We start from the raw sequence: 13326 nt of genomic DNA, 5'->3' as shown, positions 1-13326 counted from the left end.
TTGGGTTTTTCTTCCCCGTTGAGGCTGTGAACCTCCCATTTTTATGCTCCCCTATTCGGAGGCTGCCGGTCCCACGTGTTCTGCCTCGTTGCAGAAGGGAGCCTCAGGTCAGACTGATCTTCACTGATCAATCCAGCACTTGATGGTTTCCTTACCACCAGGTGTAATTCTATTATAGCAAACCCTTCTCTGGGGCTTTGGGAAGCATCTGTTCGCATCAGAGAGGCTGATCACACATGTCCTGTCTCATATCTGAGAAACACGCGAAGGTTATGGCACCCAGACTCCACTCAGTTGTGTCACGATGCTGTCTTCGAGCTACCTTTCAGTGGGAGAAATAACAGAATGAAAAATAGTAAAATAAAAAAGGCAAAACCAATGTATTTTTGTCTATGATTTTGATAATACAGTGAGGGAGGAGGTACTGATTTCTTCATTTCATTCACTTGAGGAAATATATGTGCATCCCACACCTCCTCTCCCAGGCCTGAGTTACTCTGGAGTCAGTCCTACGCAGGTGAATCAGTGTTTGCCTCACTGCACTGAAACCTCCTCAAAGTCTGCATGATCCACGAAGCACAGCAGCCACCAGTGACAAGACGACTCCTACTTAATTCAATTAAGCAAGAGGGAGGATGGCTTTCTCCCTGTTGCTAACGCTGGAGTTGGTCGCACATGAGGAGACTTGGGTTTTAAGCCTGGTCGTGAGCCAGAAGGATGGTCTTATTAAACACCTAAGTGAACTGGAATGTCACGAAAGGGCACATGAGTGAGGCAGAGGAGCAGCTGCATGCTGCCTCGTCACTTCCATACGCCGGAAGGACCAACGAAAGCAAATCCGCATACGCGTGCCCCGAACTCCCGTCCACGAAGGTCGGGCTGTGACAGGCAAATCCAAACCCTGGTCCTGCGGGGCAGTCTGTGGGCTGCCTCTCACAGGCTTCACACCGCTCAGTGCTAATGGGTTGGCGTAATCAATGTGAACAGCTGCTGCCGTGAGTACTGCTCCTGCCGAGGGCCACGTACGCAGCCTGCCGGCCAGCTTCCCTGACCGCCCCACTCCCGCAACCCCATGAACAACTCCTAACGTCCCAGCAATAAAATCTGAGAGTTCCGACTGGCTCGTTAGAATGTTTTCCTTATGTATCTTCAGGTTAAACATCCTCCTTATTTTAGGGACAAGGCGGTTGGCTGTTCAGTGTATTTCCCTTGCTCTCTGGGCAGAGACTAGTCTTTCATTTTGGCTGCTCTGGTTAACGTGCTGCCATTTACCCATAGACCTCACAGTGTTGCCTCTACCTGAGAGATAGATAGATAGATAGATAGAGATAGATAGAGATAGATAGATAGATAGATAGATAGATAGATAGATAGATAGATAGATAGATAGATAGACAGATGACAGAGATAGATGATAGATAGATAGATAGATAGATAGATAGATAGATAGATAGATAGATAGATAGATAGATAGATAGATAGATAGGAAAACTGCGGCCCTACTAGCCAGTTCAACAGTACCAGTGGGTGAGAGGGTCCCTCGAACTTCCCCGCCAAGGCCATGTGTCCCCAGGCTCCCCACTGCCCATTGCGGTGACAAACCTTCATGGCCAAGGGTGGCACGAGCCGGTTTCCTGTGCACAGCCCCGGCCCACCACCTCTCAGCCCAGCGAGTGCCATCCTGCCCAGCCCGGGGCTCAACAGTGTGATTTAGGAGCCCAACACCCCCCCACCTGCCCCACGTGCAGGCAGGGACGCCCGCTCTGCCGCACTGATGATGCAGGAGAAACTGGGGAGGGGGACAGCTAACATAGAGGGAAACAAAAAAAGTATTCCAGCTAACACTGGGGAAAAAAGAGGGAAAGCAATGATGTGCAAGAGGCAGGAAAGGTCTGTGTCTGCCCATACGTGTAATTCACTTCATGGCCGTGCCTGCTGCAGAGCATCCCTGTCCTCATTTGGGTGGACACACGTAGCAGACGCAGTGCTATACAGTGCTGTGTGAAGTCCACACATTTCCAAGCCCACCTACACGCAACCAGCAGCAGCTGCTTGCAGTTCCTTAGCTGTGAAGCTGCCTGTGACCTTCTGTACGCTCTCACTTTTCCACCAGAGTACCCTGCAAGTACCAACAGCTACCAGCTTTGTGCGAGGGGGGACTGCAGCACTGACACCACCACAAGGACTTGATTTACCCCTGCACACGGAGGAGCAGGAGCAGCAGCCTGGTGCCCAGCCCTGCCGGTGGGTTAGCAGCACCCCCAGGCCCCGGGGGCATCTCACTGTGACCCATTGCAGGTGCCCATGTGCACATGTGGGCAAGCAGGCTGAAACCAAACAAATCCTCCCCTTCTTGACTCAGGCTCCACTCAAAGCTTCCAGCGGGAATTTGTCTGCAGCTCAGAGCAAGCGTATCAACTCATTAGAAAGTGCCATAAATCTGTGCAGGACAAATTTGTGCTGAGACCAACTAAGACACAGCACTTCCATATGGGAATCCCTGTGAGCTGATAATGCTGCTTACCAGCCAAGGAAGACGATTACAACACATATTTAGTAGCTCATAGAGCCAAAAACTTGGTTAAAAAGTACTTGTGGTTAAGGGAAGGATGAGAGTTGAGGAAACCTTGTAGGTACAGCAGTGAACCATAGAGCCTCACAAATACACTCAGTTGCTGTTTCAGCCTGTTTCCTAAACCCTTACTGCTTGCCAACCCAAGGCTCACATTAGTCAGCCTGACAATTTTTTTACCAGGTTATATTATCCAAGTGTTACAATGGATATACCATTTATTTAAGAGCTGGAACATGCTTTTTACTAGCTGTGTCCAAGCAAGTTCTCCCTATTTGCTGACATAAACAATCCACTACTTGCAAGAGTTTCCTCTCTCTCACACGCATGTACATACATGTACACACAAAGGAAAATAAAAACCACAATCTTTTATTGTCTTTCTTGCTGAATGGAACAGGTTGGTTTCTCTTCACATGAGCATCTCCTGGAATAACAGCACCTTCACCTCAACCTATTAGTATGTCCAAAATTGCAACAAGTATTACCAAAAAAATATTATATTTGTGTATTTCCGTAGTAGAAAATCAGAAGATTATGTTAATTCACTTGGCATTCCTGTATTTGTTTCCTTCACACATGATCTACCTGAATCTGAAGATGATCCAAACCAGCAACATGAAGCGCAGTTTAGTGGGTATAATGTCTTTCAAACCATCAACAGCTGCATTAAATGAGAGTCTTAAAGAATACTTTTCTTTTTTTTAATTAAGGCAAAGACAAGCTAAAGTAAATACGCCAATTAGACCTCTGTGAGGCTGTAGAAAGAAGCTTTGGTCCCTGGAACACATGGACATTCACCTTCAACATACCTTTCTGCCATGAAGATGCCATCAGCCTCTCCCAGCCACCGTAGCTTGCAGCTCACCACTCTGCTGTGCACAAGGGAGGATGGAGTTTCTTGCTCATCTCCGAAGTCCTGATCTCACCTCAGCAAGATGAAAGTCTTTTTTCTCCAGACTCGGAAGCAGACAACAAACTGTTGAGCATCTGTACCATAAGGTGGCGTGACCCAGCTGGGGAGCATGGCAGTGGCAAAGACTCCTCGTGAGGCTGGGGACCGCACCAGGTCATTCAGGGCACGGAAGAGGTGCAGTGAAACCCCAAAGCATCTTATAGGAACAGAAGTCAAGACCTGTGTACATCAGGAGATCTACACAGGTGTATTTTTATACACTGGCAGTGTCGCAACATAACATGAAATCAGAGCACTTTCAAACCAGCAGTAATATATCCCAAAATAAGAATTAAGCTGTTAAATAGCTGAAGGCTTGCTGTTGGTTTTGCATTCTTAAAGATGCCCTTGTTGATGAGCTATGGCAAGACTGGTACATAATCCAAAAATATTATCGCGGGAGAATTTTTACTTCTGCAGCAGGGTAATTTTGTGCTGTGCCTCATTCACCAGACAGACGGTTTTATTCTAACACTGATGCAGGAGATACTTCTTTTGAACAGAAGATTAATGGCTGTTGCCAGTGTAACACCCCGCTGCATCCCACAGCGAATGTTTAGATAAAGGCTGCAATCAGCTGCAGGTGATAAGACATGAAACTACTGGGGTTTTTCCTATCAACTGCAAATACAAGCTTAGAAAGTCATGGTCCTGAGAAAATATTAGGTGTGTTAGAATACATGCTAGATACATGAATATACACAAACATGCACATGCACAGACAGAGGCATGAAACACCCTGGTCTTCCTCCTGTGCATGTGTGTGTACATTCCTGCATACAGATGCACACACAAGCCCTTCACTGCACTAAGCCCATTAAACATTCAGTTAAGAAAAAGAACCGGAATCAGTTGTGTCAAAATATATAAAGCTTGACAATGTGCATTAATTCAGCTTTATTCTAAATTCTAACAGCTCATGTTTTACAGCACCAGAGCAGTATTTTGTTTTTCAGTCACCAAAGTTTCTTCAGGAGCGGCCGCAAGCACATTGGCTCCGTGCAACGTCTGCTTTTGCTGTTCCTCTGAAGCACCTGGCAGAGCTGGCATGGCGCTCCAGCCTTGGCAGAAAGTAATGAAGACATCAAGCCTATAACTTAGCTTCTTTCATCTTTTTTTTTTTTTTTTTTCTGTCTAACCTCACTGGCAAGTTCAAAGCCTTCCATCAGCAAGACCTTGCAGGCAGGCAAATGCTGCTAAGCCTTTCAATGACTTATTGTGCTTGCATTTTATTCTACCTGGTTTTTGCTGGCTTCCTCTTCACATTATGCAAACTTAAAAACAGTATCTGAAGGGAAAAGACTACTTGTATCTCCAAGTTTTAAGATTGAAGGTACCCACATCAAGCCCAAGAGTTCCCTATTTTCTTCCTGCAAAGCTGCGGTACCGTCAACACCCATGTGCTTTTATCAGACGCTGTGAGCGCTGTACTTGAGGGTTCCCACCTTCCCCCTTTTCAGGATATAAGGGCTCCTTGAAAATTCCTGAATACTTAGGATGCTCTTCCTCTTCCAACAAATACGTGGTGGTTGCTATTTTGCAGGTACCCATTTTTGCTTCTGGTGTCCTGGTCTCGATTCCCCTGGCACCCCCGCAGCTCCCCCTGCGGTGCTGGAGACTGAAGCCCTTCCCAGCTCTGCCCCAACCATCGCAACTTCACCATCGGGTGCTTCCCTCAGCCACACAGGCTGCCCGTCCCCATCCCGTACCCCTCCTCGGCCCCCAGGGACAGGCCCACCCCCCACCAACTTCTGCCCCAGGGTAGCAAGGGTGGCCCATTCCTGCCTTGCTCCTGCATAGGCTGCAGCCAAAATCACCCACGCAACCGACGCTGTGGGGCTGTGCACACCACAGCTTTGTTACACCCCCTTTCCCCTTGTGCCGATGACTTTAACAAAAAGCAGGAACCGCAGCTGGTCACAAACGCCACCCGGGGAGCGCTCCCTTCCAGCACAAGGCATTTGCTTAACGCTCCATGTTGTCTTTCCTTCGGTGCGATTGGTTTCTTTTTTCCCCTCCACTAATTTCCCTACTGAGCCTCATTTTTTCGTGCTTCATTAACATTTTCCCATGTGCCACTTTTAAAACATGGCTTTACTTACAGAGCAGGCTCTCCCCCTCCAGCCCCCTCTTCTGTTCCCGCTGGGCTCTCTGCTTGCTCTCCATGCACAAAAGGGCTGTGTAGGTGCTGTTTATGTCTTGGGCGCCATATATATTCCTCTCTATGCCTTGGACTGTAGTTTCTGGCTTTTCTTACTCTCTTGACGTCTCTAAACCTGCGTTAATCAAAGTTTTCCCCTTCGTGAATGAGACCTTTGTGAAAGAGACTCACTTCTTTCTGTTAATGCAGTGATGCAGAAAATGATTAACATCCTTGTAGGAATATATGCTGGTTCTCCTGTTTTTGTTTAGGGGTGTTTTTCCTTGTTTTGTTTCTTTGGGGGTTTAGGGTGCTTCCTTTTAAGAACAGGGGTTACCAGCTTTCTGCTGGAATTCGTGGGGAGGATGGAGGTTGGCCCATATGACCAACGAGGCTGCAAAACCCCCATGGGCTGTGACTGCCAAAGGCAGCCCAAGGGCTTCTGCTTTCATAGGGGGCTGCAAACTGTGCGGCTCATGTCCTGTGAAGGCCATTCACTAAAGTGGCTTTTTTTTTTTTTTTTTCTCCTCGTTTTAAAGAGATAAACACTCAAGGCCATTATCCGAGGCGCTTGTGGAAATCCGTACCTCACGGAGTCAGACCCCCAATGCTTAAATGGCTTACTGCGGATCTAGCAGCCAAACCCCAGGTATGTGGCTTAGGAAATGAGGCACTAAACGCATCTCGTTTTCGCTGCTCACTTACCCTCACCCCTCAGCACTGAGGCACTGGGGAGGCTGCGATCCCCGGGCAGGTGAAGCCCACGGTGAGAATCCCGGCTGGCTCAGCGTTGGGCATCAGCAGCACCCGCTGGCCCGGGGGGAGCAGGGACAGCGCTGGCGGTTGCTATGGGCACCAGAGCAGCAAATGGTAATAATGTCAAGGCAGACTAAGGGGGGAAAAGGGTAAACCAGGATATCTCCATTTCACTTTGCATATGGCTTCAAATTAACTGTGGTGAGTAATTACCTGTGAAAAAGTAATAGTGATGATTCTGTAATTTAGAAGGAAACCCCTTTAATGTTGAGCTGCAAGAGACACCTTTGATTTTGCCTGCCTTAAAAGGGCATTTTTTTTTTTCTTTTATATGAGAAAAGAAATCATGGCTGTGAGATAATCCGCATCCATTATTGCTAAGGCAGCTGTTTCATTATAGCGTGCACTATTTGATATTAATTTTTCCAGACTGTTGGCAGTTGTGCCCCGGTGGCCTTCACACCCATTCCCCCTGACCTGAACAGAAGTTTCCACTTCCATGGATAAGGGGGACATTCGCCCAGCTCCCCTGCACACAGGTTTTTTCCAGCTGGGCTCTGCACATGATCCCAGCACTCTGACCCTTGCCTAGCATCTGCAGGATAACTCTCCTGACTTCTATCTGATTTCTACAAATTATTTGACCTTTTTCCTTTCTCCTTCAGCCGCAAAGCACCCAAGTGCCACAGAGAGTCAGCTGCATGTGGCACAGTCTGCCAGCATACCACAGAAGGAAAGGAGCATTAGGTTGCCTGTTGAGGCAAGTTTTACATTAATGAAGATACCCATTGCCCTACCACTTCCCAGCTGCAAATGCTTGGTGATAGTGTTGCTGGTTGGGATCTTGCCTTTCGTTCACTTTCCTACATCTTCTTTTCTGCCAGGGAGTTACTGCTGTGACCTGGCTGCAGGTGCCACTCACACAGTGAGGGCCACACACGTGCTTTACCCCTTGGGAACCTATATACCAGAATAGCCTTCTCCTCTGTTGGGTCAGGGCTGTTCAAGAGCCACCTTCTTCCTCCTTGCCTCCTTTGCACTGCTTTGAGTTATTTAAAAAAGGAACAGCACAGACGTGAGTCATCTCAAGAGGCCCTGCGGACCAGGAGAGACTCAGTGAAAAGCTTCCCTCATTGTGCCCGGTGCCGTAAGCCAGAGCCAAGGCTTTGCACCTGCCCTGGGCTTTTCTGCCCTCTCCTGCGACACTTCAAAGGCTGGTCTGTGTGGGACTCTACAGAGGATGACACTGGGACCCATAGCCTCTGTACAGTGTGAGGCTTCTGGCAGAGAAACCTTCCTCCTTGTTTTTGGGGAAGGAGTTTTAACCTAAGCTAATGATGCTACCTAAATTTGGCATTTCCTAAGTCTGGGCAGCTAGCAGTCTCACTTATAAAAGGAAGGCTAGTGAAGTTAGGGATCCTGCTCTTACTCCTTTCTCTTTTTCCTTCCTCTCCCCATCACCCCCTTTGCTTCACACTGGAGCTGTGAGAAGGGGGGTCCTGAGCTGGCAGCAGCAGAAGCAGCAGCAGCATCACCCACACCCCTGATCACCACACCTGCCTTTCTTGGCGCTGCCAGAACAAGTGTGCGACACCGAATCAGTTCAGCTTCGTAACATTTGTGGTATGTACACAAAGTGCCACTGTGAGCAGGCCAGGTCACAAAACAATGGCACCAGAGCACGCAGACAGCCACGGTCTCAAAGCCAGTGCAGAGAAGCGCTGTCATTGCATCTGTCCTGATTTTCTGCGTCTCCCGTTTCTGATTCAACATGGCTCTGCTGTGCAATATAATGGACTGCTTGTGTATAACAAACACTTAGGGAACTGCTGGATGCCATGAACTAGATGGTCACTTAAAAGCCCCAAAGATCCTGAGAGACAGAGTTGCATATATTTTTTATGTCATTACTGCATAAGAAACTGAGAGATCTTGCCAGTGGGATTCGTTATGTGCAACACATTATCCTGTGACATGGAGAAGAGACACGGGATCATTCCCAAAATATCCTTCCCCACTGATAAATTGCAGTGAGCAGGTTTGAAGCTGCGCAGCGTGAAGGATAACCTACTTAGGATGAACACGTGCGTGATGCTATCAGCAATATTGATGCAGTTACCAGACCTCAGGACGGGTTTGAGGAAAGGGTTTTATCAAATCACAATTTGCAGAAGCGCAAGGGAGCAAGTAGCCTCAAAGCAAAACCACCTCATCTTCCCCCCAGGCTGCGCTTTTCACTCAGACCCAGGATATTTGCTCATTGCAGCTTTCCTCTTCCCACACAGTATGAATGCAAACACAGGGAGCAGAAACTACAGGAATTCTTTGTGTTCAAATGAGTGCTGGAGGAGACCTGGTGTGTGTGTGCTGGCACTTAACTTTGGGCAGCCCTCACAGAGGTGTCTCTGGCTGACCAGCCACCCCACAGGGAGATGGGGTGGTGGGGCTGGGGCCACTCCTCGAGAGGATGAGAGTTTAGGCATCTCCGGAGCCAGGCTGGAGGACTGGCCCTGACCAGGTTAGGGATTTGCACAGGGGAATTAAATTCCGTTCATCTCGACAGTGCACAGCCCAAGCAGACGGAGAGGAGGATGCACAGAGGCAATGAAGCGACAAGAGGGCAGCTCATCATCGGAGTGGTTTGGTTTACACATGGGTCCAGGCACTTCAGAAGATAATGTCAAGGTGGCACAGGCAGTGGGGCTCCTTGTTCAGCAGCGCATTTGCAGCAGAGGATTCTTTAAGGCAGAAGTAGTTGAATTTATGAAGAGCTCATGTGGGGCTTTCCTGGCTGATGTTTTCCAGGGCAGTCATCCATTAACGGGTGATTTCCCCATCCTTCCCTGAACTCCACAGCCCTCGGCTAAGCTCTGGTGCACATTGTTTCTGTAAGCAAAAAACAGCATTTAAATTTAAAGTGCTTGACAATGTCATGGGTTGCACTTCAGTTGTTCTTCCAGGTTGCAAGACCCCAGGTTGTACGCTGCGCTCCGGTAAAGGCAGCAAACAGCAACACAAGTTAAAAACCCCTTGGCACTTCAAATTCCTCCTCTAATCAAGAAAGAAAGAGAGAAAGAAAGAGAGAAATAAAAAAAAAAGAAGAAAATGAAGGAATGAAGGAAGGGAGAGAGGGAGGGAGGGTGTGAATCCACAACAGATAACACTAAATGCAGCCGATAATCAAACCTGTCTGCAGGCAGGGAATATTCTCTTCAGTCACAGCTAAGGAAACAACAAATCTTTCACTCTTCTGCAGCCATCCCAGAGCCTTTACCACCCTTCGGTGATTGCACTGCAGTCTGCGAATCATTTGGGGGCACGTATGTGTGTGGAAGCAGCAGAGGTTATATAGAAATACATATATATCTCATCAAACTTTTATTAACCTGTGGCCTTCCAGCTCAAAAGGACACAGCCGAACCAGTGATCATTTGTAATGGTTGCAGGCTCCTGAGCGAGTAGAAAATAATTTGCCATCTAGTCCTGATTTTCTGCGAGGGTTTCTGCACTGAGCACGCAGCCGTTTGCTGCACGGAGGGGATGCCTGGGAGTAGCAGCGGGACCTGGGGCCGTGCAGCACCTTTGATACCCACACGTGGGCCCACGACAGCAGGAGGGCATCTCTCACAGAAAGGTGATGGGGAGACTCCAGCTGGGAAGACCTTGCTTTGGGTGGCTGATACGGCTTTTTGTTATGTTTCAGCAGGGTGAGGCACGGAACTGCGGGGAAGGCAGCCCCGAACACCTTGCGGTCCGCTGCGCTCTCATGCCAGTTTGTGATGGGAATGTCCTTCATAGGGCTTATTGCTCCTGCTGCCAGGCTGCATAGATGGAGCAAACATCACAGGGGAGAAAACAGAAACGGAGAAGCTTTTTCCTTCTTAAACAAGCAAGTAACAAGCAACTCTCTCCCAAATATTAGCCAGCTGTACAAAAATCCTGAGACTTTTCAGATTTCCAAAAATGTTTCTGTTCTTTATTATTTAATAGTTTGCATACGATCCTCAAGCACTACTCCAGCTGCTTGGACTCACATTTGCAACCTATCCATCATTCACTCCATCCTGGCCCTGTCCTACCTGCCTCAGGGCCTGCTTCTTATTCACCTCTCAGCTCCCCCGCTCTGCCCAGGATCTCCAGGGGTCCCCCCACTCCATCCCTCTTGTCCCCTCTTCCAGGACCACATGGGGGTGCCTTTGGGATGCTACGGGGAAGGCAACACCCTCCTCATCCTCTCCTGAGGTGCAGGGCATGGTAGCTCTGCCACTGGAGGAGCGGTGCCTTCCCCGGAAGCAGCTGCTGCTGACAGGGTTTGCAGAGCAGGGACAGAGCCAGAGCTGAGCCACCATGGCCATGGCAGGAAGGGGTGGAGGCCCTGAGGACCAGGAGGACCACAGAGAGGTTTCTTCCAGGGATGCAGGAGAGGAGGGAAGGACCAAGTGTCTGGAGGCATGAAGACCTTCTCAGCTATCCTGCTCAGAGCAGCAACAAGCATCTCATCTCTGATGTAGCAAAACCAGGATGGGGCAGGGGAGAAAGAAAATGAAAGCTTAGCTTGATTTTAGCCTTGCTTAGAGGTATGTGACAGCGAGCACCACATCGTCTCACACGTTTGCCTTGAAAACAGTGGGTGACACAGGTGCAGAAAGCTTTCTGCTGCAGACCTTGTTTCACCTACAGCCCACCACTTTCAGTCACCACTGCTTGCTACTGTTTGTGCTGTGCTCCTTCTGGCTACTCGTCTTTCTCCCAAAGTTTTTACCATGCTCTCTCTCTTTTTGCCTTATTCCTCCCCATCTGTTTTGTCAGCAGCCCTTCTCTTCTTCATCATCTTCATAAATGCTCTGGGGGTTCTGCCACCTCCCCTGCCCACCTCCTCCTGCCCCCATGCACCATTCACCGGCACACATCCTACCTGGAGAACAGAAATCTGCCTGCCAAGCCCTGTCTGCTCTCAGCCACTCTCTCCCCAACACCTACTGCTGTCAAACATATAGGAAAGTAGCTCCTGTTCTGCTTTCCACTCCATAAACTCAGCGTGATGAGACCTGCCAGCATGGTCTGGTGGATGGTGACAAAACACAGCTGACACAGCTGAAGGGGACGGTGTAAAGCCTGAGCCCCTTGGACAGCATTTGCTTGGGCTTTGAGCGCATCACAAGGTTCCACTGGCTCGCAGTGACTTCTGTGGACCCACATGGAGTCGGATGAACTAATTACAGCCTCCGCAGGTCAAAAAAGAAACAGGTAGAAAAGTCAGCCAGATTTTGCCTTCGTCAGGAAGGCAGAGCAAAGGTTGCTGGTGCACAGCAGGTGGATGTATCAAACACAAATGCTTTTCTATTACTGCTGGATGAAGTAAGTGCAAACAATCAAATGTCCTTTCCTATTTTCTGTGTCTCCCTCTGCGTCGCTGATAGAGGAAATCCAAATGTTTCCAAGCAGGCAGTGACTATCTGCAGCAGGCAGACAATTTCTAAATGTATTAGCAGCACAGAGTCAATAGAGAAATAGCAGTCCAGCATATCATCCAATTTTCAAATGTAAATAACTAAACCACTTTTAATTTGAAGGACTACAGCAGGGAATAAAACAAACCCTGGAAAATACACACAGCAATGACCGCTGGTCGTGATGCATCACCTTCAGGCATGCCTGTTATTTTTCCCCACTGGCTGCTGTGCCACAAGCGCAGAGACGAACCAGTGATCTTGTATGTGAAGAGAGGGCTGAACCCCCAAACAGCCCGCCTGTGCAATGGAGAGCACAGCGATGTCTCTGCCTGCTCACAGGCTGTTCCCAGGGGTGCAAATGAAGCTGCGCTGCAGACACGCTGTGCTGAGCACCCTGTGCAGGATGAAACCCTGCCACTCCTCCTCTCCTCCCCTCTCCTCTCCTCTCCTCTCCTCTCCTCTCCTCTCCTCTCCTCTCCTCTCCTCTCCTCTCCTCTCCCTCTCCCTCTCCCTCTCCCTCTCCAGCATGGCTGGAAGAGAGAGGACATTGAAGAGAGGTGCTGGTGGTGCAGTAGGTCACCAGCAGCAATGCTTTGTCTCTCTGCAGAGCCTCTTGGTGCTCCCCACATTTGGCCTCACAAGCAGCAACGCCTCCCAGCCCATAACCGGCACTGGTAAGGCCATCACAGGCAGAGTAAGACATGGGACGAAGCATCCGCCTTCCTCTACAGTGACTGCAAGGAGGAAGGAAAGAGCAAGAAACCTCGAGAGGATCCTGGAGAGGAGGGGGAGGAACGATGCTTTTAGGAAAACCCTCTTGGGGTTTTCCAGCATAACTGAGAGCAAAATTGTCCCCTTGTCTACACCGCTGTTGTACAGCTGCAGAAGGGAGGCCTCTTACAATCCTATCTCTGGCAGCAGACGCCAGCTTGCAGCCAAGCCCCGGGTGGAGGGGACGTGCAGCAGCCCCGCAGCAGCAGAGACCAGGGCTGCGAAGCCGTCCTCACCCGTGCTGGGCACTGGGCTGCTCCCGCCAGCCACCTGTCCCCAGGGAATGCCAGGGGGTCTCCCACCAAGCCAGGAAAATGTGTCTGACATCAACACAGCCAGTGGCAAAACCAGACTGTTCAAAGGAGGAAAACAACCAGGACAATTATATCTTGTATAAATCCACCAGTCTCCATCGAACACAGTAGGAATAGGCAGGTTTAGCCCAGCAGAGCAAGTTCATCCCGGGGCTCCTCATCTTATTTGTGCTTTCCTTGCCTCCTTTCTGAACCTCCAGTGGATGTTTGCATGGAACTCAAGGGGGGGACACACTGGAGGTGCTAAGCAACAGTCTGCCAGATTGGAAAGGTCACCTTCTCAACACTCGCCAGCCCATTAAAAGACAAACCCTCTGAAAATGAAAGATGAACATCTGCTTTAATGCTCAACACTTCCCCAGGTG

The sequence above is a fragment of the Caloenas nicobarica genome, chromosome 1 (genome assembly GCF_036013445.1).
Source record: "Caloenas nicobarica isolate bCalNic1 chromosome 1, bCalNic1.hap1, whole genome shotgun sequence".
NCBI classification, from domain to species: Eukaryota; Metazoa; Chordata; class Aves; order Columbiformes; family Columbidae; genus Caloenas; species Caloenas nicobarica.
The sequence above is the reverse complement of the archived record's forward strand: the minus strand, read 5'-3'. Positions refer to the sequence as shown.